This window comes from Lygodium microphyllum, chromosome 8 (assembly GCF_053477565.2).
Source record: "Lygodium microphyllum isolate KBCC chromosome 8, Lygodium_microphyllum_v1.1.10, whole genome shotgun sequence".
In the NCBI taxonomy this organism is placed as follows: domain Eukaryota; kingdom Viridiplantae; phylum Streptophyta; class Polypodiopsida; order Schizaeales; family Lygodiaceae; genus Lygodium; species Lygodium microphyllum.
The window spans coordinates 78,512,703-78,540,282 of NC_141142.1; positions in this window are offsets into that span (position 1 = coordinate 78,512,703).

A 27,580-nucleotide genomic window follows, 5' to 3' on the forward strand; every position below is an offset into this window, starting at 1 on the left:
ACTCTCTTTTCACCTTCTTAAGCTCCCATGGCTTCCTCTTCTTCTTCCTCTCTCCCTCTTTCTCTCTCTTCTTCTTGCCTTTCTCTCTCCTTTCCCTCTTCTTGTGCAGTTCTTCTCTCTCTCTTTCCCCTTAGTTAGGACAGTGAGGTCTCCTTCATTACAAGTGGTATCAAAGCTTTGTCCTTGATCCTTCTCTTTTCCCATAGATTTAGGGCTCTCACAGTTTCCCACAGTTAGAAAGCTCCAGTTACATCTCTTTCACAGGTACACAGGAGTACTCGGGCAGGCTATTAGCCCTCTTGAAGACTATGGTAGCCTTTCTTGGAGCTTTCCCAAGAACCATGGACAAATCTGGAGGTGGGCAGATAAATTTGACAGGTCGTCACTAATTTTCATGCAAGTTTTTTAGGGTTTTGGGCAAAAAGGAGGGTAGCACAGTTAGAGAAGGCTAAAAACTCAATTACTTTTCAAGAAGACATTCTCTCTCCTCTTTTCCCCAAGCTGCCATGGAAGCTCCAGCCCAAGAAACTCAGAAATCTTGCTCCCCCTCCTCTTTCTCAGCAAAATTGACTTGTCCCAAGGTCTCCCCCTCAGTTGGAGCAGCACATTGAGCAACAACACCCTTGGTTTTCCTTGCTTGTGGCCCCTCTAGGAGCAGCCCGAAATTTGCGGTGCAAAAAACAGGCTGCTTCCTGGTAACTGATTCTTGGCTCTCATTCTCTCCGTTTAAGCCTCTTGTTGAATCCCATCCATTTGTTTGAGAGAATGTATGAGTCCAAGTAGATAATAGGAGGCCCAGACCTTGAATGCATGCTGATTATTAGTCCCAGTCATTTCCCTTTGATCTCATAGTGCTAAAATGGATTTTACTCATGCTGAAGGTTCATTGTGATTATATTTTGCTTACCCATAACCCATTTGGCTTCTTGTGAATTGGCTGAGCCAAGAAGTGATAAAAAAATCCATTGTATAAGGGTGAGTAGGCAGTGAGTCACTGTCGGTAAGCTCCCTATCCCTATTTGCCATTTCAATTCCATGCACTTCATGAAAAGCCCAAAATTTTGATTTCTGAAATGCATCTCATGCTAGTTGTTTAATTAATAAATGTCTGCCATGTATATTCCGGGTGAGGAAAAGCCCGATGCCAGGCGAGGTGGCAAGACAAAAGAGGGGTGACCGCCCCCCTTGCCATCAAAGACCCTGAAGGGGTGCACAACCTAGCCCAGGGAAAACTTTGCCCACCTCCCTGTGATCCGGAGCCCAAAGAATTATTGCAGGTGCAGGTACATTTGATGGAATAGCTGGAACCTTGATCACTTGAGCCTAAAAACCCCTACATACATTGGTAATGTCATGAACCGCTTGGTAATGTATGGTGGATGCAATGCAAGAAGGGCAGGGTATGTAGTGTGGAATTGGTCTCAACAATGAGCTATGGATGCAAAGAATGTATGGCTTTATGGGGCATTGAGAGCCACCATTGAGGCCTTGGATGTCTGGGATAAGACCCCCATCATTGGGATAAAGGATGCTGGCATCTTCCCCTTCGATCTGAGCTAAAACCTCCCCATTCCGCCCTACGGTTTGGGAGATACGCTCAGTTTTGTGCTCAGAGGTACTGTGGGATAGGCAGCAGTCCTACACAGTCAGCCCGCAAAAACTGATTACAGCAAAGCCTTCTCATGTGATTGAGCATGAGCTCTAAAGCTTCATTTGAAGAGGGCATCTTTCCCTTTGATTTGATCTAAAAACCTCCCCATTCCGCCCTACGGTTTGGGAGATACACTCAGTTTTGTGCCCAGAGGTACTATGGGACAGGCAACAGTCCTACACAGTCAGCCCACAAAAAGTGATTACAGAAAAGCCCTCATCATTTAATATTAGAGATATTTTTACATATTCTCGTAGAGGGGATCGAGGGCTTTCATTTGAATCAGAAAGTTTGGCAATCGGAGTTTCCTAGCTCAAGTTATCATCATTTCTGTAACAAGGGGTCAGGTAGACTGCTCTTGGGATAGCAGGCCACAAGGGTAAAGCAAAGGCCCAGGAGGAATTTCAGCGTGAAATAAGGGACTCCCGTGTCTCAATGAACGATCCTAGCTCAGCCCAAGAGGATCGTGAAGACTTGTTTGAAGAAGGTGGCCCTGAGATAGATCGCTTGTCTCTGCTCAACCAAACCCTATGCCAACATGAGACCCGTCATGCTGAACGACATCGAGAGATGGAGCAACGCCACAGGGAGATGGAAACCCACCAAGATCAGTGTCATTCCGAGATAATGGCCAAGATGGACTTACTCATAGAGTGCATGGGTGCCCTCATCCCCGCCATTGCCCCCCCCTCGGATCGACCCAAGGAGTATGTCCCTCCCCGTGAGGCTAAACGCCCTCCCCCCTTGGAGACCAGGCGCAGCCCACAAGGTCTTGGTGGTACCCATGGCATTTCCCATAGCACTTATGAGACGGGTGAGCCCTCCACTCAACAAGATGAGCCCCTCCTTTCCTCCCCCATTACGAATCCTTCCAGCCCATCATTGGCACCCCAACTCCCCCGTAACGGCAGCTACTTGCACACTCAAGGGAATGGCTCCAATGCAAATCTTGGGCAGCATGGAATGCACGGAGTGCATGGGCAGCATGCATATGGCAATGGGCATCATGCACATGGCAATGGGCAACATGCATATGGCAATGGGCAGCATGCATATGGCAATGGGTAGCATGTATATGGTAATGGGCAGCATGGACATTTTGGACAGCAAGGTCCTAATGGGCAATTTGGTCCTCATGTAATGCATGGGCAGCATGGCCCCCATGGGAATTTTGGACAGCAAGGCATGTATGGGCAGCATGTAGCACATGGCATTCATGGGCAGTCAGGCCCAAATGAGCTGCGTGACAAGATTGTGTTTACAAAATTCAATGGGCAATCCTCATCCCCAGCTGAACTAGAGGAATGGACCTCTACCATTTCCTTGTCATGCCATTTGGGCTCACAAATGCACCTGCCACATTTCAGAGCTTAATGAACAAGATATTACAGCCATGGCTTTTCCAGTTTGTGTTGGTATTCTTTGATGATATACTCATTTACAGCAAGTCAATGCACGAGCACTTGAAGCATGTCAGGCAGATTTTTGATGTACTGAGAGAGCACCGCCTCTTTGCCAAAGAAAGCAAGTGTGTCTTTATGCAAACAGAGGTTGAGTACTTAGGACACATCGTTAGTGAAAAAGGCATCCAAGCTGATCCTAAAAAAGTGCAATGTGTCCGGGAGTGGCCCACCCCCACTATCACTACCTCCTTGCGTGGTTTTCTTGGTCTCTCCTCCTTTTATAGGAGATTTATTCGCCATTATGCCACAATTGTAGCCCCGTTAATAGACAAGCTGAAAAAAGAGGCTTTCCTATGGGATGAATTGGTTGCCCGCAGTTTTCAGCAGCTGAAAGACTTGCTCACTTTAGCCTCAACCCTTGTATGCCCTGATTTTTCAAAGGATTTTATCCAGTATGATGCTAATGGATGGGGTATTGGTGCAGTTTTGCTACAGGAACAAGGGGTAATAGCATTTGAGAGCCGAAAATTGGATGATAAAGAGAGACAGTTGCATGTCTATGATTAGGAGATGTTGGCAGTCATTCATGCTATCAAAAAGTGGCATCACTACTTGTATGGCAGCAGATTTAAGGTGAAAAGTGACCACCGTGTGCTCAAATATTTCTTGACTCAGCCCAACCTCACTCCCAAACAACGTAGATGGGTGGCGACACTACAAAACTATGACTTTGAGATTACCCACACCCGTGGCAAGGACAATGTAGTAGCCGATGCACTCTCTCGCATGTGGGCATGCAAGGTCTCATCCATCACTGAACTCCACCATGATTGGATTGAAGAACTCCAAGAGGCATACTTGCTTGATGCTGAATTCAGCCCTCTTTTCCAAAAATTACACCAAGGTGTCATGGATGAAAATTCCCAATATCAGCTCCATAATGGCCTCATTTGGATCCATGGCCGTATTGTGATTCCCCATGCCTCTCCCTTCACCCAAAGGATCCTTGAAGAGATGCATTCTTCACCAATTGCTGGCCACTTAGGGGTCTTCAAAACATATGATCGAGTTTCAAAAAGCTTCCATTGGAAAGGCCTATGGTGGGATGTAAAAGACTTTGTGTCTAGATGTGTGCCTTGCCAACAAAATAAAGATAGCTCTCTTAAACCGGGTGGCTTGTTGCAGCCTTTACCTATTCCCAAAAGAAAATGGACCCACATTACCATGGATTTCATCACTGATTTACCTACAACCAAGAAGGGTTGGGATAGCATTTACATGGTAGTTGACCGACTCACTAAAGCAGCCCATTTCATCCCTACAAATTCCCAGTTTACAGCATCCCAAGTTGCCACTTAGTTTATGGATCATGTTTTTAAGTTGCATGGCTTGCCCCAAGTCATAGTACATGATCAGGACACCAAATTTATGAGTCAGTTTTGGCAGACCATTTTTAGCTCCATGGGGACCAAATTGGCTTTGTCTACAGCCTATCATCCCCAAACGGATGGGCAGACCGAAAGAGTCAATAAGTGGCTTGAAACTTATTTGCGACATTTTTGTCATGATGTGCAGAATTCTTGGGACGTATGGCTGCACTTGGCTGAATTTTCTTACAAAAACTCCACTCATTCAAGCATTGGAGTCTCTCCCTTCGAAGCATTGTATGGTTATCGGGTTTCCCTTCCTACCGTGATCTTCAATGAAAAGCTCAACCCCTTGGGAAAAGAAGAGTTGGACCGCATGCAAGCTCTACTTCAACAATGCAAGGTAAACCTCAAAAGGGCTCAAGAGCACATGAAGCTCCATGCTGATGCAAAAAGAAGACCCCTTGACTTTCAAGAGGGTGAAATGGTACTCCTCAAGGTCCCCAAGTCCCGTTATGCCACGCTAAAGGATGGCTCTTGCAACAAGTTGGCACACCGTTACTACTCGTTCGCGAATGACAGCGTCGGCAGCGGCGGTGGCAAGCCTTCTTCCTCTCCCTCTCTTGTTGAGATGACAAGCTCAACACATGCGGACATTGATGATCACATGGCCATTGACTTATTACTTATTATATTCAGGTCATTACACCTATTTACATCTGGCATAGTTATAGCGCCAATCGACTAGTGTAGTCGGTTATGCATTGTTTGACTTCGTAGGCCACTTTCCTTTTATGTTGTATCTTATCTATACTTTGTGTACATTGTAAAGTGTGTGGAAGAAGAAGAAGAAATCAGCAAGAAAACGTTTTTGCCTCCATCTCTCTTCTTGTCTCTTGAGTGAGCTTCTCCTTGTGCATTCTGTGTGTGTTTGGCGCAGCATCTTGAGCAACCCCCTCCACCACGCAATTCTTGGCATGGTATCAGAGCCGCGCCATTGAGAGAGGCTGATTTCGAAGGTTTAAGAAAAGGAGAAGAAGCAAGGTTCGAGCAAGCAAGCCACGGGTAAGAAGCTCTCCCATCCTTCAACACTTTCTCTTAGATAGTGCCTGTGGAGGCACCGGAAGCAGGGCATAGTAAAAATCTCAGATTGCAGTGAGATTTGGTGTGCACGAAGAGTGCTGTGTATTGTGCAGATATTTTGGGCATCTGAGGCCGTTTCAGGGCCCGTTTTAGACCCGCAAGGTTGCGGACAGCAGTTTCAGGATACGCTGTGACTTCGACTGTATTGACTGAAAGTGGGTGCGTAGGTTACAGATTTCAAATCTATAAGTTCAAAGGTGTTTACCAGTGAGTAAACACAAGGTTTATCTGCAAACAGGTTACAGATTTCATGTATTGTTGAGCAGACAGTGAAAAAGGCTGTCTGGTGTATTGCTGTGCACTACAGGTCCAGGGTTGCAGAAGATTTGCTTGCTGTTGGTATTAATTTTGTGATAATGGCAGAGAACAGTGGAAGTCCCATCATTGAGAAGCTCGACAAGAACAACTACCCTTCATGGAAGTTCCGTGTCACGAACTTTCTTATTGGAAAAGGCCTCTACGAGTTCGTTTCAGGTGAAGAAAAGGAGCCGGAGATGAGTGATCCTCCAACTGCAGAAGAGACAAAGGCACGGAAAGAATGGAATGCAAAGGATAAAAAGGTCATGTATTGGTTGTCTGCAGTAATTGACAATAATATGCTAGGACACATTAGAAATGCAGAGAATTCATATGCAGCTTGGACCATACTTGAAAGTATGTTTTCTGTAAATACAAAGGCACGAAAGATTCAACTCAAGCAAGAGTTGAATACATTAAAGAAAGGGAAGATGTCTATCAATGAGTATGCACTGAAGGTAAGAAGCAGTGCAGATGTATTGGCAGCGATTGATGCAATGCCCGATGATGATGATTTGGTGTCGTCTACCTTGGGTGGACTTAACAATGAAAAGGCTTGGAAGTCTTTTGTAACTTCTGTATATGTTAGAAAGCCATTTCCAGATTTCGATGAATTGGTCTCCCTTATGATCACTGAAGAGATCAACATGCAGAGTGAGACATCTGAAAGAAGTGGTGAACAGGTCCAAGCTTTCTACTCCAGTTCTGGAAGGGGACGTGGCAGATTCTCTTCAAGAGGCCGTGGTACAGGACGTGGTAGTGACAACCAACAAAACAGATTGAATCAGCAATTTGGCGATATGCAGGTTTCAGGAGGTCATGGTAACTTTAGAGGCAGGGGGAGCTTTAGAGGAAGAGGTGGATGGCATAACAGAGGTTCTAACAACTCTGGTATTGTGTGCCACTACTGTGGCAAAACAGGTCATATTGCAGCCCAATGTTATGCTAAGAAAGATGATATCCACAGTGGTAAGTTACAGCAAGGAAACTATGCATCGTCTTCACGACACAATGAAGAAAAAAATGAACATTTGTTCGTTATGCAGCATATGCTGAATGCTATTATAGGAAAGGGAACACATGAAGATGTTTGGTATGTTGATTCAGGTGCATCCAATCATATGACCAGCCATGCAGAATGGTTTGGAGAGATGTAGGATTTGCAAAATGCAGGTTATGTGCAGGCGGGTGATGACTCATGCCACCCAATTTCACACATTGGAAAAGTTCCCTTGTCCTTGCATGATGGTAAGACAAAGAGTATTTCAGATGTATTACATGTGCCATCTATTACAAAGAACTTGGTGTCAGTCGGTCAAATGGTAGAGCAAGGGCTGCAAGTCAGATTTAATGCAAAGGGCTGCTTTGTAGAAGACTTCAATGACAAGTGCAGGTTGGTAGCAAAGCGAAGTAGAGTTGGACGTATGTTCACTCTAGATGCTGGAATTTCTACTATGAATGCTGCTATGTATGCCAAAGGAAAAGGTGTCGTTGCAGACATTGAAATTTGGCACAAACGCATTGGACATGCAAATGTACAAAGGCTGAAATTAATGCAGTCCAAAGGGTTGGTTACAGGTTTGCCTACATTTAAAGTTGCAGAATTTCAGAAGGTATGTGAAGCATGTCATTTTGGTAAGCAGGCAAGACAACCCTTTTCACATGACAGAGATGTAAGCAGAAATATCCTTGATGTTGTGCATACAGGCATTTGGGGGCCTACACAAAATGTATCTCTTGGAGATAGTTCATACTTCGTCACATTCATTGATGATTGTTCTAGAAAGCTGTGGGTATATTTTATGAAGGAAAAGAGTGAAGCTTTTGAGCACTTTAGAACTTTCAAGGCTGCAGTTGAAAGAGAAACAGGCTTGAAAGTAAAGTGCTTGAGGTCAGATGGAGGGGGAGAGTACCTCTCCAATGAGTTCGGTGATTTTCTGAGGTCTCATGGGATAAAGAGACAGTTCACATGCAGGTATACCCCACAGCAAAATGGGGTTGCAGAAAGGAAAAACAGGCATATTGCAGAAGTTGCACGCGCCTTGATGGCTGAGAAGAATATGCCTAAGCATTTTTGGTCTGAGGCTGTTCATACTGCTGTTTATATTATGAACAGAACTCCCACAGCTGCAGTTCATGGTATGACCACCGAAGAATGTTTTACAGGTAAGAAGCCTGATGTTTCACACTTGAAAGTATTTGGCTGCATTGCGTATGTTCATGTGCCAGATGAGTTGCGGAAGAAACTGGATCCAAAGGCTGAAAACTGTGTCTTTATTGGATACTCTTTAGAGCAGAAAGGGTATCGCTGTTACAACCCTGTCACATGTAAGTTTAGAGTGAGCAGGGATGTCATCTTTGATGAAATGAGCAGTTGGTATGCATCTAGTGGTGATGCATTGGATGATGATGATGATCATGACACTCATGTGCAGGCTGAAAAGCAAGAATCACGAACTCTTAGCGGACTAGAGACATCATCTGGTAGTCCTTGGTCTGGGAGACTAAGGAGTACCTCTACATCTTCGGGTGCATCTAGTAGCACTACAGGTAAAGACAAAGGAAAGAATAAAGTGTCAGAAGGCATTGATGCAGTTCTTGATGGAGACTCCAGTGGCTCAGAGAGCTTGGATGATGAGCTTGGCATTCCTTCAGTGAGGACTCCAGGTGTGCAGAGAGCACGCGTTAATGCAAAGACTCCATTAAGTGATCCAGTGGTACGCAAGTCTAGCAGGGTGAGATACCCTGTAAAAAGATTTGGTTTTGAAGGTTATGCAACTCACCATTATGCTTATATGGTGAAACTAGTTGAGGATGTTGAGCCCACATGTTTTGAGGAGGCTGTTGGTCATGCTCATTGGGATGCAGCAATGGATGAGAATATGGCTGTATTAGAGGCCAATAAGACTTGGGATCTAGTATCATTGCCGAAGGGAAAGAAAGCTATTGGATATAAGTGGGTTTATAAGATTAAGCACAATGCAGATGGTTCTATTAGCAGGTACAAAGCTAGGCTGGTTACAAAAGGCTATGCCCAGACATATGGCATAGATTATGATGAAACCTTCAGTCCAGTTGCTAGGATGGCAACTGTCAGATGTGTGATTGCTTTGGCAGCAGCCAAAGGTTGGAGGTTGCAGCAAATGGATGTAAAGAATGCCTTCTTGCATGGTGATTTGCAAGAAGAAGTGTATATGGATCAGTCAGCAGGTTATGAAGATTTAGAGCATCCCACATATGTGTGCAGGTTGAAGAAGGCACTCTATGGGCTCAAACAAGCACCTAGAGCATGGTCTGACAAGATTAGAGAGTATCTTGTCAATATTGGCTTTTATGTTTCTGATGCTGATCACTCACTTTATGTGAGAAAGGGAGATGCAGGTTTGGTCATCATAGTCATCTATGTGGATGACTTGATTATTACAGGTGATAGTGATAGTGGGATTGCTGAAGTCAAGGGCTGTTTGAAGATGAAGTTTGAGATGAAGGATTTAGGTGAGCTAAGGTACTTCCTTGGCATTGAGGTGATCACATGTGATGATGGTATATGGCTGTCCCAAAGACAGTATGGCTTGGATATGTTGTCCAAGTATGGTATGACTGCATGCAAACCACTTTCAGTCCCGTTGGAGCAGAATGTAAAGCTGAGTGCTGATGTTGGGGATGAGATAGAAGACCCTACTATGTTTAGGAGGATAGTGGGGAGTTTGATCTACATGACCATTACAAGGCCAGACTTGAGCTACGCTGTTGGTCTTGTGAGTCAGTTTATGCAAGTACCTAGAAAGCCACATTTGGATGCAGTCAGACGCATATTAAGATATGTGAAGTCCACATTACATTATGGACTTTTCTATGAGGCAGGTACAGATGTACAGGTATTTCGATACACAGATGCAGATTGGGCTGGTAGTATGTCTGATAGAAGATCTACCAGCGGATACATGTTCTCTCTTGGTAGTGCAGCAGTTGCATGGAGCAGCAAAAAGCAATCTACAGTTGCTTTGTCGAGTACAGAGGCTGAGTATAGAGGTGCTGCTGTTGCAGCATGTGAGGTAGTATGGCTGCAAAAGCTATTGGCTGATTTGGATGTCCAGGTGGAAGGTCCAGTTGTCATTTATTGTGACAACATGAGCACTATATAGTTGGCTAGAAACCCTGTGTTCCATGCCAGGACAAAACATATTAAGGTACACCACCACTTTGTGAGAGAGAAGGTACTAGCAGGTGAGATTGACTTGGTGTATGTCAACACACAGGATCAGATAGCTGACATCTTTACGAAGGCATTGGGTACAGAGAAGCTTCAAAAGTTTCGAAGCTTACTTGGAGTTGCAGAGATGCAGTTGAGCTTGAGGGGGAGTATTGAGATGACAAGCTCAACACATGCGGACATTGATGATAGACTGCCTGGTTAGATGGGTCCACACGTCTACACTTAGCATGTCGGTGGTCATTATGCATCTCACATGGCCACTGACTCATTACTTATTATATTCAGGTCGTTACACCTATTTACAGCTGGCATAGTTATAGCGCCAGTCGACTAGTGTAGTCGGTTATGCACTGTTTGACTTAGCAGGCCACTTTCCTTTTATGTTGTATCTTATCTATACTTTGTGTACATTGTTAAGTGTGTGGAAGAAGAAGAAGAAATCAGCAAGAAAACGTTTTGGCCTCCATCTCTCTTCTTGTCTCTTAAGTGAGCTTCTCCTTGTGCATTCTGTGTGTGTTCGGCGCAGCATCTTGAGCAACCCCCTCCACCACGCAATTCTTGACATCTCTCACGACGGTTGCTCTCTCTCTCACTCTCGCTCTCAAAATAGTAGACAAAAATATGCAAAATAAACTTGCCCTCGGTTTCAGCCTGTTTTTTTCCCTGTGGGGCGTCGCTATTTGCGTCGCAAATGCGACGCGAATAGCGATGCAAATAGCGACCTGTGTCGCTACCCGCTGTCGCTATAGGTTTAAATCCTTGTAGTGCCTACTGCACAAGGTAAACATAACTTGCTGAATTATTTTCATAGTCCACATAAAAAATAGGCACATTTCTTTCTTGTTGTCCATATTGAATACTGATGGTTATTCGCCAAAGTACACACCCATACATTCTCAGATAGCTGTAAAGCATGCAGCTCTTGCTGATTAGCAAACTATTGCACACTATACAAGCTTAACCTTGAAATGCAGCTGATAATTCAGATGTTCCAGCAGCCCTCAATGAGAAACCCATTATTTTACTCTCTCTAATCCAACATCACAGTCTTAATATACAACATAGGAAGCTTATACATGGAGCCAAGACTTTGACTGTAAACCAACCCATCAGTAGCTCTAGGATGGGCAATGTCTTCTACATGGTAGGAGATGGTTGCTGCATTGGACATGCTCTTCAGTTATGTCTTTATCCTGCTTGATGTCTCATACATGACTCCCAGCACTAAAAACAGCTCATATGGGATACTGCCTCTGCAAAAGTCTTATGAAGGATGCTGTTAATGACATCATCTAACAATAGCATAACTTATGTAACTGCAGTGAGAGTATGCTCACATTCATAGATGGGCTGATAGCTTCAGACTGGCTTGGCTTGTTGGATGTCATGCTGACGAGTGAATGCTTTTTACCAATCAAAGTTGTGAATAAGTTGCATGAGCTATTATTTAAGCTCATGGGTGAGCCATGAAAAACCTACAATTCTTTCTTGCACTGCTCGCATTAGACCCTTGCAGTATTGGCAGGTTTGACACGTTTGAGTTCAGCCAACTGTTCAACTAGCTTCTTACTACCATTGATATTCCTTGGAATCTCTACTTGTACATGAACCAGCTCATCACCTTGAACATTTGGCTTTCCTAATAGGGAAGTACCTTTCTTCCTAGTTGTACGGCAGCTGAAAAACTTTAAATCTGTTAAGCCATCTACAGTATGAAGTTCTGTAGATCACATAGGCTATTGGGAAGCGAGGGAGAGCAAGCAGCAGGTCACATATGGGATCCACAATCTCCCGTTTGTGTGTTGGCCACTCTCAACAGGCCGAGTTCTCTGGTTGCATTTGGGATCCACAATCTCCCGTCTGTGCGTCGGCCACTCTCAACAGGCCGAGTTCTCTGGTAGTCTTGGTAATATCAGTGCTCTCAGATATGAACACAGTAAAGATCACGCAGCAGCTGCTCTTGCTTATAAATGTGCTGGATCAGCATGTTTATGGGTAGTCTAGGTGAAGAGCTCCTCACTCACCTTACTTGTCTATTTTATCCTCTTCTTTCCATGGGGCTACGCTAAATGGGATCCCCTTCTTCATGATTATCTGGCTTCGGATCAAATCCATGCTTCTCGCGACATCTGGCCGTGTTACTAGTGAGGCCACAACTGAGTAGAAGCTTGCTCAAGAGTTTAATTTCAAAGGATTTATGAAGTCAAAGGTTGTTGCAGTGCATCTTGCTTTTGAATAATGTATGCCTCTGCACCTGCTTTGATACCATATTGAAGTTTAGAGAGAAAGAAAAGGAGACAAAGGCACAGGCACCAGGGTAGCAGACATGCTCCCTGTCAGTTCATTCCATTCCATCAACACATAGTCTCCCAAGTCAACTATATGTACTACACATATACAAAACAAAGTGACCTAGTACTAACTATAGTTAAGTCAATATGACTTAACTTTATTCAACTAGGGTAGGCCTATGAGCTTGAATCTCAACACTTCTTTGATGACATTCTAGCATACTCCAAGAGAGATGAAGACCATGAGCTGCAATTGTGCATTGTGCTAGACACAATGAGGATGCACAAGCTCTATGTGAAGAAAAAGAAGCATGCCTTTTTCAAATGACAGATGGAATATCTTGGATTTATAGTATTTGCCGAAGGAATCTATATAGACCCAGCCAAAGTTAGAGATGTTCAAGAGTGGAAACCTCCAACGACAATTAAGGAAGTGAGAAGTTTTTTAGGGCTGACTGGATGGTATAGAATTTTCATTAAAAATTACACCCTAATAGCTACACCTCTCATTGATTTGCTGAAAAAGCAAAGTGCCATTGTATGGACTCCCATTGAGCAAGCCCGTTTTCAGAAGCTCAAGAAAATTTTGGTAACAGCATGCATTTTAAAGCTACCTGATCTAAGTCAAGAGTTTGAGGTTGTAACAAACACAAGTTCTCTTGCACTAGGTTTTATGCTTATGCAACAAGGTCATCTGATAGCCTATTCTTCAAATCCATGAGAGGAATTATGCCACCCATGATCTCAAGCTGTTAGCTCTGATCCATGCTCTCAAATTGTGGTGACACTATCTGCTTGGAAGCAAGTTTAATTTGGTCACTAACCACGAAAGTCTCAAATGGATCTTTACTCAACTAGACCTCAACATGAGGCAGTGTCGGTGGATTGAAGTCTTGCAAGAATTTGACTTAAGAGAATGTGATTGCTGATGCATTAAGTCATAAAGCTTGTCTGAATACACTTATCATGGAAGACCTATCTAAAGGAGAGACTTTAGCTATGATGATATCAATGCCTAGAAATCTAATCATTGAGCTAGCCAAAGATGAGGCGTACAAGGATCCTAAGTATCAGCTAATTCTTAAAGAAATCCTGTTAAGGACACTGATCCTAAGCTCAGAGGCAAATACCGAAATTTTATTATGTATGATGGACTTGTCTATCTCACGACAAGGCTTTGCATTCCCCTCAATCAAGTGCTAAAGATATTAAAGGAATCCCATGACTCCCCATTCTCAGGACACCCTGGCTATGCAAAAACTCTTAATACAGCCAGAAAAAGTTACAAGCATGATGTACTCAGATATGTTACTGAATGCCTAAGTTGCCAGTGGGTGAAAGTTGAGTATGTCAAAATGCCAGGCAAGATTTTGCCACTTGACATTCCACAGATGAAATGGGAGTTTATCAGTATGGATTTCGTAGTTGGCTTACCTTCTGCTCAAGGAGGGTATAATTCAATCATGGTGATTGTGGATATGCTAACTAAGGTCACTCATCTTATCCCCAGTGAAGACCAACTTTAAACTTTCAGATATTGCACGACTGTTTGTGAAAGAAATCTTTAGGCTTCATGGATTGCCTAAATGGATCGTTAGTGATCGCGACTCTTCATTTACGTCACATTTCTAGAGAAGCCTATTTGAAGCAATTGGAACCCAAAGCACAATCTACCATCCCCAAATTGATATCAAATACAGTGGGTTAATTAGGTCATTGAGGATATACTAAGAGCTTACTGTTCCAGAGAACTGACAAGGTGGATACAATATTTGTCCTTAGTAGAATTCTCATACAACTCATCATATCACCAGAGTATTCAAATGATTCCATTTCAAGCATTGTATGGCCAAGATTGTTTGATGACATTGAATTTCTTTGATCCAACCCTAAAGGTTGAGGCTTTAAAGAAAATGTTAGAAGACATGGATGATTAAGTCAAAACTATCAGACAGGACATCCAAGCTGCCAAAGACCACCAAAAAGCTTATGTTGATCTAGGATAGCAAGAGTGTACTTCCAAGAGGAAGACATGGTATTCATCTGTGTATGCCCAAAGAAGAGTTATTTGTCATTGGGAAAGTTCAAAAAATTGAGTCCAAGGTATTCTGGACCATACAAAGTTCTCAAATGCCTAGGAGCCTACAAACTGCAACTTCCTGATCATGTGAAAGTCCACAATGTATTTCATGTTAGTCTTCTGAAAGCTTATGTGGCCAATCAAGATCATATTCTTGATGACCAGCAAATTGTAATGCCTACTCAAGGAGCCCTTGAGCTCCAGCTTGATAAGATCCTTGATGTAAAAGAGAAACTTGAAACAAAACATTAGAGAGTATTTTATCCAGTGGAGAGACTATCTTGAGGAGGATACCACCTGGATAAAAGAGACAGCTCTAGAAAAATAGTTTCCCTAGCTCTTTTCGAGATGAGGACGTTTGTAATATTCCCGTCATAACTCGTCATATCAAGAAACAAATTCGGACTTGAGATGTTTTGAAAATTACTCATCGAGCTATCACATAAGTGGCCGCATGTAATTTTCTTGATATCGAGCCTCTCATTAAATCAATTCTGCAATCCGATACGAGAAGACGCCTCAATGTTCCCAGCCAATAAAAAGCAAAGACGCCTCGTAAATAATATTACCACAACTTGATCATAATTTCTCCCGCATTATATTTGATTTAGCATTCTTGATTCCATATAATGCGTCAAAGGTAGTATTGATTTTGTAACCGCACGACAAATCGCAAAAGCCTTAATAGGTAGACAAAGAATGTGTAAGAATGAGTATGATATTGAGTATATTAAGTATCAAAGAGTATGGCATGACTTTATAAACTAGATAAGTCATGAGGTAACTTGGCTAAAAACCACCAGATGAAGTTGTTTTGAAAAAAAATGACATTTTTGAAAAAATAGACCAAATTTCATAACAATTTTGACACCTAGAGGGAGAGAAAGAATTTTAAAATCATCCCCATGCCACCATCCAATAGTTAGGCAATCAAAATGCATTTTTTATAAAGCTTACTTAGCTCTTGAGAAGTAGCCAAAAGAATGAGTCGACTGCATGCTCCCTCTCATGGCTATAAATACACCCCCTCTCATTCACAAAGAAAGCAAGAAGGAAGACCTCCTAATGATGGAAAAATTTCTCTACTTCTCTTTTCCATTATAGCTTGAGCCATGAAGGAGGAAAATACCCCTCTTCTACCTCATTTCCATTTTCTCTATCCCTTGTTACGCCTTCCTCCCAAACAGCCATACCACTAAGCAAAATGCTAGCAAAAAAATTTTGGGCGACCATCAACACTTCGTGAACTAACATGTCAATTTCACTTGACATCCATGGCTCCATGAGGTGGTAGAAATTCAAAAAGTCCATTTGAGGAAAGGAAAGCAAAGAATGTGGTTGATGGAGAAAATGATGTAGTAGGAATTAGTGAAATCCTAGTTATATCAAACCTAAGAGAGGTAACATCTCGTTGGTTTGAAAAAGAATAATTTTTTATAAGCTTATCTCTATATTTGGCTTTAAATGATTATAAATGCATTTTAAAGAAAATGCATATGAACTGTCGCTTAGGAAAATAGCCTAAGTAATATAATAATTAACTATTCAGTGAAAATATCCTTTCACTTTAAAAATGATTATATGCCTAAAAATATATTAATTATGATTTAGTTCATGATATTTATTGTTATTTTATTAATGATGCATGTGATCATAATATTTAAAAAAGGTAGATTGTGTTAGGTAAGGGAATATTTTATAATTTTTTTCCTAAAAGTGACTATCTCTAATTCATTTTTCTAATGATAAACAGACACATATGAGTTTTATAATAGTTTATAAGAAATCATTTAGATAATATCATGAAATAATCAATGCATTAGATAAACATAAAATTGCATAGGAAAATATATACTAGATGCGCATAAATTAGGTGTGTGGAAATATAATTTGATGTATGAAAGATGAAAAAAAATTACACTTATGATTATTGCATTGCTTAGAATACAGTTTTCAGAAAAACAATCAACATTGCACTTAGGACATAGCTAAATGAAAATTGATCTTTCTAGATAACATTGAAAGTTCAACAAATGGTCAGACATCGTCGATTAAACCATCGAATATGATAGAATAGAATAAAATTATGTTCTTACTGAAAACACACGTAATGTTAATATTAATGATATATTAGTGAGAGCTTCAATATCATGAGTTGACCCATGTATGAATCAACGAGAAAACCTAACCCAAAACATCAAGAATGTGGAATAAAAAACAACTACCTTGAAAAAGCATTTGAAATCCTGCTAAGTGCGGGTTAGGGTAGGACAGCGCATGAATTGCTTGCCATAGGTATAAATGTCCATAATATTATCTTATAGGCTGAAAATACTAAATTTTCATAAGGTTAAAATAGATTTCAGATTCATGAAATAACTTGTGGATATCCAAAAAAGAGTTGCAAGTAGGAAACAAAACCCATTATCATGTCCTTGACTTTGGCAAGAACATTTGATATAATAGACTCATAACTATGATCATTTGTTTGCCATTCAGCTGGCCTAACCACCTGATTAGGGATCCACTATTGATTAATTGACATGGCATTAGGGTTCGCCAATTGGCTTCCATTATTTAGTGGACCCTTTTAGCTAGCCGAGGTATAGCAACATTAGGAGGAGCCAGTAGCATGGGCACATTCTACATTATGCTTCCTTTTCCATTCAAATTGGTCATAGGTATAGTGATCTCACCTTGACTTCCATTGGTCAATGCCTAATTATTTCCAAGACCTAGACTCAAATTTAGATTAGCCCTAGATGTGTAGGTTGCTAAGTGTAGAGTATCTCCTCTACTCATGTAATAACAATATCTATATTAGGAAGAGCAACACTACTCAATTGCACCTGTATATTAAATTCTAATCCATTTAGTAAAGTACTACAATTGGGCAGCATGTAGAATAGGAATAAAGGTTTGCAATTTGTGAAACACCTCTTTCAATTTCTTAGCCTAAGCTTAAGCATTCTCATGGGGCTCTTGACGTGTTACATTTAGAATATGTAGCCAATATTGACTATCTCTCTTAGAGGCAAACTCGTTTTGAAAGGCTACAAATAATAAATCCATTCTAGTTATAGTCCTAGCTTCTAAGCCATGATACCACATTGTAGCTCTTCCTTTTAGAGTCATATTGAAAAACATCATGAGATGTCCTTCATTCTCGATTTGAGAATTGAACATTAATTTCTAGAACTCATTAATATGAAGTTTTATATCTTCCTCTAACACAATATTAGTGAGTTTGGGAATCTCCCAAATCCCATTTTCTGAATGCTAAAAGGGTAGCACCCAGATAACATGCCCATAAGTTTTTCAAAACCATATGATGTGACCTATCATTTGAAAGTGCTTGAAAAAAGGAATCTATTGAGCTATAGAGTGCTTGATTTGGAATTATAGTGTTCAAGTTATGATAAATCCAAAGATTTGACCACGTGTCCCAAACTTATGGAAAATTCCCATATTCCTCAATGTGGTGTTCTCTCCTTATAACCCATTAAAAATGGGTAGAGGAAAACCTAGGACTGGCAAATTTGGCATTCCTATAGGTATTGCAATGGGTTATGCCATAATGACAACTAGGTTTGCTCTAGGGATTTGTATTAGAGGGGTTGCACTTCCACTAGAAGTAGATTGGCTTTTTGGGAAAAGAGGAATGTTGGAGCTTCCTCCTCCCCCTTTAGTGGACTGATTGAGATATTAATTGGGTCAGCAAGACCTCTCTTTCTCGAGGATATCGAATTACTACCCTTAGGAGAATACCTCCTAATGATCTTAGCTCACCGTCTAGCCCTTTCTTCTATTTCTTGTCATTGAATCTCAACAACTTGACAATGTCTATAAGAAAATAATGGAACTATTTCAATTCTCTTTGGCATAAACTGATTGACTGGTTCTTAGAACTGCCACTTATTAGCGTCTCTTGATAGATGTACCACCTATCAAGACCTTAGAACTTACACAAGCTCTAGGACTTTAGTCAAGCTGTTATGCTCACCAAACCACCCTCATGGCCGCGTGGCCAAGAGCATCTAGAGATAATACATTACTCTAAATAAATCACGTGTGTATATTGATTTGTAGTCTGATGATTTTTTCCATCCCAACTCCAATAGAGGGAGTATCCAAACATACAGTTGATCAACATCTCGATTCACATACACAAAGAGCTCCCTCGATAGAGTGTTGTGGCTCCTACGGTTCTCATATACCCTAGGGATTGTCTATAAATTACCCTATAGCAAAGGGGAATCTTACACTGTCAACATTGGTCATCACCTAGACATACAATTGTAATGCATCCAACAATTTATCTTTTGATACCATATTGAGATTGTATATGCAAAGTGTATGACACTCTATGCTCAAACAACCTAAGTAACAACCAGCCAACATGAAGTAAAATGCAATGTTTTCATTATTTCTTTCTACTAGCATCGTGTTGCGTCACTAGGGAACAACACCAAGCTAACTTATGCTACTAAACCCCTTAAAACTTATACAAACTAAAATCTATATGCTAAAATATGCAAAGAAATCGATAACTTAATCAAATATCTTTCCATTTCAGTCCCACACCCCTAGCATTTACATTTTGCTTGCTTGCACAAATGTAGAGAGATTTTGTGAAAATTTTCCATAGGAACAAGCTCTAAATATACACTTTAATATATAAATGGAGATAAAGTAAGAAAAATCTTCATGATTTACCTTTATTACACATTACAATATTCTTCTATTTTTTTGTACTTTTTAACATGTAAAACTCAATTTTCCTTGATTTTTCTCTTCATTTGACTATTTTCCATGGATTCCATATATTTTAACATAAAATATTAAAATATTAAAATTTTTATAATTGTAATGACTTGTGTAAAGTGTAGCACATCATCAGACTCATTTTCATGCCATATGAATCTCATTTGCTCTCTAAAACAACACAAGAACAACACCCTTTTCTATTAAATCTCGTGTTTCAGGCCCGTATTGTTATGTTTAATATATGTAAAGGAAAATGACTAAATTTTTTGAAGTTTTAGATATCAATAAAAATATTTCAACCATGTGCAATCATCTTTCCATCATAGGTATGAAAGATTCATCATAAAAATTAAATAAGAGTTGCTTAATCTAAATCCGCATACATACCTCGTATTTCGAGAAAGTGAAGCTGTTGACGCATCCAAATCATCCAATCTATGTGCCATTATGCTTTCGAACCATCATCCATCCTTGATTCATCAAATCAGCCCTCCCTCCCTCTCTCATACACAACCATATGAACAAGGAACAAAGAGGAGAGAGAAAGACTAAAATTGGATCTTTTCATTTAAGACATCATTCCTCGTGGTTTGAAGCATCCAAGAGTGAAGAAATTCAAGAAATCCTACCCCAAGGATGAAGGAGGATGCCAATAGACATGAAAAATCATTTTTTAATTAGGAAGGGAGGTTGAAAAAACATGCCTCCCCCCTCTCATGTGATTTTTTGAGACCTTTGAGTTGTTTTAAGCATGATTAAACTTTAACCTCAAAATTAACTAGTTCAATTTTGGATGTTCATACTTGTTTGCAAGTGGTTCTAGCTCGGATGGAGTGGCAAACGGCCTTGAAATGGTGATCAGACCAAATGGGTGGCTTTCTAGCATCAAAATCAAAATCTATTACTTGGCCTCTGTTATATGCTTTTCAACTTTTGAGTTTAGTAGCCACTTCATAACACCAAACCTTGCGGCCATTAAATAGGGGGCCAAATGTACTCGGATTGACAAATGGACACTTGTGTTGGATTCCTCACATCGAATTGCATCTAGAAAATGTCAAACTTCTTGGTCCATGATCATTCAATTTTTGCTGAAAGGTGTGGAGGTTTTGGAAGCCTCTATGCTTTATCTTATCTGGACTCTCTACTTTGTGCATATTGTAGATGTTATTTAATAGTTATTGAAATGAAATGACAAAGCTAAAGAGATTGGTGAAGAGTGTAGAAGACTTGATTATGTAGCTAGAAGATCATTGTTATATTTGTTGATGTGATCCCTATATGCATTGGTTGGTGGGCTATTGGGAAGGATGATAATAAGGGTAATAGGTTTGCAGTCGGATTTGGGGCTAAACTACTTAATCAAAGACAAAGAATGTATCCATAGAAAAATAATAATTATGGGATGATTATGAGTTGTTTCACTCCTAACATTATGTTAGGGTGGATTTTCCACATTGAAACAATGATCAGCATGAATTCTACATAGAGCACGAAAGGATAACCCAAGGGCTAAAATCTTGTCTAGAGAATAGTATGAAGATGAAGAGAATATGATAGTGATAATGAAGAGGTGAAATTACAAGCTATTTTCTTAACAACGACTTTATTTTGAAGCATCAAAAACATGAAAAAGAGGTACCTATCGTGAGTTATGTGTGAGAGTCTATGGACTGGTCTCAAAAAGGAGTTTGGGCTATATTGGAAAAGTACAAAGAGAGATACCAGTGGGAATCCATGTAAAAGACTGTCTAATAGTTTGTTGAGACTTGAAGAACACATTAGATATATTCTTTTGTGAGACACCATGATGGTTTTCATCCTATTTAACCTTTTTTTATGCATTATAAGTGACTTATGGATTTAACGACCATGTTTATGGGGTAATGGAAGGTTATATATTATGATTGCACAAAATCAAAAGAGTGAAAGGGGTCACCCACTGATTGTGAAGGCTTTAGCAAAGGTATATAGAGGAAAGATTTGAGAATGGTCATGGTTACTTCCATATGCTCTATGGGATGATTGGACTACTCGTAGTGCTACGCAAAGATATTATGTGCCCTAGAGTTTATGTATGGACAAAAGCCAATCATGCCAATCAAGGAAATTGCTACTTCATGGAATTTGATACCATGGGAAGAAGGGATGACTAGAGATGATGTACTAGCTCTAAGTATTTGACAATTGGAGAGGAGAACAAAGGATATAAAGCTTGCACTAAAGAGACTATAAGGAGTCAAGACTATGAAACAAAGTTAGGTTTGAAGAGGAAAAAATCTTGACCTAGAGCTATTAAAAAAGGAAAATGGGTACTTATCCATGATAGGAGTTTTGATAATCATTGGAGTGCATTTTGGAAGTTCTCTAATATAGTTCGGACCTTACGTCACAAGATGTGAATATGATAATGCTATGTATTTCTTCATGAGATGGGTGGGACAAAGTTAAAGATACCTCTAGCTAGGTAAAGGATGAAACTATTTTAGAGAAGAGATTCCACTACTTAGGAAGAAGAAGAGTGTGACATTAGGATTACTCATGACCACATAGAGGAAAAAGAATAAAAGAAAGGTAATGAAGATGAACTTGATGATCGTGTGATTATGTTGAATTCTAAGATATAAGGCACATGTTACAATATGGACATGTTTAGAGGGGATGGATGTCATGTGGCTCTATGTCTAGTAATTGAAAGCTCTAGAGAAGTTTGATAGTGGTAGTATCTGATTATGTGCTTATGGGATTGATCTGCTTGTGTTTATGTAAAACTTACACTACCTATGATGATTGATCCTTTGCCATGAGAAGCAAAGTTATTTTACACCTCTGTTTGTATGCAAAGTGTCAATCACCTTCCCTGAGCAACAAAGTATATATGTAAGTGGACCCTGAATAAGATTTCAGTGTGGGTAGTAGGGAGAGATAAATATTTTATTTACTAAAATCAAGGGGAAAGTAAGGACAATGACTAAATTAGAATAGGATAAAGCTTTTGATGTGTGGAAGAGGACTAATGTGGAACCTTTTTGGTGATTTTTGTATGGAAGAGGCATCTAATGTGGGATCGTTTTTATTGTTGTGGACTCTTTTAAACAAGGAATATAGGCTACCTACCACTCACGAAGAGAATTCTTTGATCTACCTTGGGTTTGTGTCTAAATATTGCTCTCGACTATCTCAAAGAAAGGAAAATTGAGGGATATTTTGAGGTTTCTTGATCTACTACTATATAGGTTAAGAGATTTAATCTTAGAGCTAGAAAAAGGGTATTTTGAAGCTTCAAAATAGGCTATTATTGATTTATATTGCAACATTATCAACATATTCTACTCCACATGTAGAATTCCTATAAATAGACCACATGTGGTGAAGAAAGAAGCATGCAAAATTTGGAGAGTCAAAAGGCTAAGTCTTTCATGAGTGGGAGAGGTAAAATGAACCAAAGAGAGAGAGATAGAAAAAGAGTGAAAGAAGAGAGAGTGAAACGAAAGAAAGACAAATGGAGGTTGCAATGGAGCAAACATGTAAGAATGAAAACATCTTGAGCTCCAAATCATGTGTGAAACTCCGGCTTATTATCCTTTTTTTCTCTTTTATTCCTCCCATTTTATCTTCACAATATGCTACAATTATGGGAGCATATGGATAATGTGACTTAGTCAAAGGTATGTGAACATCCTTAAAAATCTAGATTCTCCCCTTGTGTTATTCCTTTAAATGACAACTTAGAAGTCTATTGTGCTTAGTAAGGGGTAGTAAAGAAGGGCCTAGCTAGTATGAAGGGACTATGATTGGTTGTTATCAGTAGGGATTTTAGGAGTTCTCTCAATATTACTTTTTCCATAAATAAGTATGATGGTGCAACTACATTGTAAAAAGGTAAAATGAAGACTGGGTGTGATGTTATTTAATATATATATTATGTAATGGTATTGCATTTTAGATACTAACATTGAGTATACATAGACATGCTATCATAAAGACATGGGTTTTTTCTTGCATCATTTGTGACTAAAGTTGGTTTTTTTTAAGGACTAGTCATTAGAAGTCACTACTAGTATAAACTAGATATTGAGATGAAATTATTGTTAATATGATGCAAGGACTATTGTGACTAAATTGGTTATTTTAAATGGATTACTGGTTATGGAAGTCTTGCTAGTATGATCTAGATACTAATATGAAATTATTGTTTGGTAAAGATATTTATACATCTATATCATTGGTTGTATCTATGACCAAAGAGACAAAACATGAATGTGGGTGAGATGAAATTATTGTTGGAATGTACTCTTCCTCGAGTCTTGCCATTGTAGCTTCCATTTGGTTGACTTATTATTCATCTAGAGTATAGATCACCACCTAAATAAAAGGTCAAACATATGTTGAAGGTTGGATCCTTATGACAATATGAGAACTAGTGGGGATCTATCATTTAATACTTCTATTCAGTCCTCTAATAGGGAAAGGAATCATTGGTATGCAAAATGCATGGTGATTGGTACCAGAGGAACTTTGATTAGAAAAAAGTTGTCACAAGGTGTGTTTCAATTGGATAAGGTTAGGATATCAAATAATGTATTACCAAGAGGAAGGAAAAACATTTGGATGAAGTGGAAGTATCGCAAAAATCTCAATTGGATACTAGTTAAATTATTAAAATTAAAGGAAGTTGCCTTAGAGAATATTTTCTTCACTAGTTTTGTGTACATGACTAAAGGTATTTAATAGGCTCTAGGTAATGGCCTAATAAAGAAAGCTGCTCTTATATGTTTCACACTATGATAAGAACTAGTATAAGCATGCCTAGATGTGTGCATCAAGAGAAGATGGATAGTCATTAAGTCAACATTGTCCAATGGATAGATGGATCTAATTAGTTGGATACTTTTCGATTCGTGGAAAATATAAAGATTAATGAATAATGATTTCATAGGGTTAGTATAACAGATTCTAAGAGTAAGCATTCTTTTGAGGGACTAGAGGTGAAATTTTGTCATATGGGTAGAGGGATCAAGCTTCTCCTTAGCTCCTCCTTAGCTCTCACTTTCTTTGAACTAAGTGCAGTGATTAGTCTACTCTCATGCTTGATTGATTATTGAGAAAGAAGACAAGGATGATTTGTCTCTTTGCAAATGTTTGGAGGAACTTAGTACCTTGTCATACAACATTTTAGAGCAATCATTGCATCTTTCTTTCTAGTATAGGATGTGGAAGAAGATAAAAGGTGCATGGAAACCTTTGGACTTCGAGAAAAACAATGACATCTTTATAGTGACTATATACACAGAGGATGGGATCAAATATGCTTGTCGATATTAAAAAGAAATGGACAATAGCAAATGTGAGAGAAGCACTACAAAATCTATTAGGAACCATGCATACAAATATCTCGATTTGAGGTTAAGAGTGAATTGATTGGAGAAAGGGGAAAAAAAATGTAAACATGTTTTTAGCTACCCAAGGAGGGAATTGTAGATTTAAAAGAGTTAGCCTTTTTTCTTTTATATAACATTTTCCATTTGCCTTGCTAGTAATTGAGTTTTCAGCAAACTAGCATGGTGGTAATGAAGTAGAGAGAATTTTAGAAACTAAAAAAGTATCAAATTCTTCAAGAAGATATTTATGATTTCCTTGTTTGATACATTCCCAGTTACAATGATAGTACAATTTTCATAAGGAGATGATCTAGTTTCTTGCTGCCAGATTATTGAACCAAGGTATCCTTTAGGAGAGATTTGAGTTGCACTTTCACTGTATCAAGAATTTTGTGGGACATGTTGGGGGGCTTCATGTGTATTTTGTGAATCTTGAGCTCCAAATTGCCTTCGTGGTGATGCTTTTCAGGAAACTTTTGGTGGCATGGGGCTTTGGTCAACACCAAGATTTTTTTTTCTTATTGGCTCTCTCCTTGTTGCTCCAACCATTTCCTCGATTGTTCTCCTTATTTTTAGTTGTAGATGCAATCTTCTTAGCAAGTGTCTTCTTGGAAACTACTGGCCTCTTGGTTGCTGCTAGATTCTTGGATGTTATCAACTTGTTGGTAGATGGCTTCTTGAATATCATTGTCCTCTTGGTTGGAGTGAGTTTACTATGTGTATCTAGCTTTGTTGTTGCAGTAGCAAGATTCTTTCTTGTGGTTGGTTTTTTCAAAGAACCTTTCTTATTATCTCTAGGTATTCTTTAAAGCTTAGGGGAGTGAGGGTTAGGTAAGATTTCAATATGCTTGTTGATTAGGACCTTGATCGTACTAGCCAAATGAAATCATCTTGAGTAAATTGCAAAAATACGATTAAAAATATGAATAATAATAATAATATATTTCCATTTTTCTAAAAAAGGTTTATTTTCAAGCATGAACTTTGCTTGTAGAAATCTCTAAGTATTTGCAACAATTACCATCCAACCACATGAGGAAGTGTCTGGCTGGTGTGGTACTAGGAAATCGTAGACAAATACATCTTTCTCCCCTTTAAGCTATGGAAATTTCTCCTCAATGGGGTTGCAAATATTCTTTTGCAAAACCTATTTGTTGAAAGGAATTTGACATTATGAAGTAGATATTAAATTGGAAAACTTACAGTTTAACCTTGCCATGGAATCTAGTGAGACAGAATTCATTAGAAAAAATTTCTAGAATTTTAAATCCAACATTGACATGCTCCAGTGTGAACTACAAATTAGAAGATATTTGAGGATTATAAAGAAAGGCAAAACCATGGGTTTTTTTCTTGCTTGCGATTAAATTAAATATGAGTTGAACTTCTTGGTGCACCCTTGGTGATATGGAATAATGAAAATTTGGATTTTGTTAACCTTTATTTCTCATAGGAAAAAGGAAATTGAATTTTCATTAGCCTTTACATGTATAAGGGGGTCAATGACATAGACCTTGTTGAGCTTATTAGCTAGGAGTATAAGAATAAGCCATCTAGAAGTAAAGTACAGAAGAATTGATTAGCTAATATTGAAAAAGTGTGGATACATTTGCCTAAACTCTACAACATGGGTTGGAAACATTTAAATAGGTGGAGATATTTTCCTAAACTAAAGGATGTGTGTAAGGTGGTGACAACTAGAAGATAATTCAATATGCACACTATAGGGTCCAAGTTTGTTTAACTCTTCAACTCAAATAGTTGACTGCAACATGGATGCAAAGTTGCTTTATGGGTCATGGAGACAAACTTTGAGGTACCCGAACTCTATGACACGTGTAAGGTGGTGACCAACTAGAAGATGAGTCTACATGGACCCCATAGGATTTGGGTTTCTCAAGGACTTACACCCCATGATGCTTAATCTAGTGGCTTCTTAGTTGACAAGATTTAGATTGTGTGCCACCATAAGGTTTGAGTGCATTCGAATTATCATCACATGTTTTGTGAGGAGATTATTAAAAAGACTTCTAGATATGAATAGAGAAGAGATGCACATCCTCAATTCTCTCTTGTGCCATAGTGTCCATGGATGTGAAAGGCACTACCTTGATGATGTAAAAAAAATGGCACGAGAGCATAAGTGTGAGATTGGATGGTGAGTATATTTCCGTAGCATAGGGTCCAAGTATCCAAAGTCTAGAACTCTTTAACTCAGATGGCTAACTTCAATGTGGATGGGAAGTACAGACTTTGTGGTACCCAAACTCTACATTGTGCATAAAGGAGTGACCAAGTGGAATATGAGTCTACATGCATGCCATAGGGTCTGGGTTTCTTAAAGACCTGTACCCATGATGCACAAGCTGGCACCTACTTAGTCCACAAGATTTAGATTGCACACCTCTAGGTCCGTGTACATCAGAATTACTAACACATGTTTTGCTAGTAGATTAATTAAAAGGATTTTAAAATTATATAGAGAAGAGTGGCATTGATCTTAAAAGAATAAAAATTATTGTGTCATTTTTTCTTTATCTTTTCTATGTAGGAAGATCGTGTCTTCTAGCAAGATGGATAGGTAGTATGGATCATCATCTACTACAATGTTGGCTACAACCTATTCTAGAATCAATTTGATCCTTCTAATGTTTTCCTTCTCAAGTTCTTCTAGGTCGTTGTTACAATGACAACCCTCTTGAGGTCGTTCCTCTATCATTGTTTGATGGCCTTCTGTATGTTAATATTTGGCAACATAAGGGGTTGCACCTTGCTTTTCAAGTGCACCTTGGTGTTTGGTGGATTCTTGTTTGTGAGTGTATGCTACCTTCAATGCTATTACATTCTCTTGCTCATTGATCTTCCACTTCTTTTTCTTCTTAAGCTGCTTGTTGATAATCATGCCTTGAGGAATCCTCATGTTGATTACCTTCTTGATCTAGATCATTTTTCCCAACATCCACCCTCTCTTGCTCTTCAACATG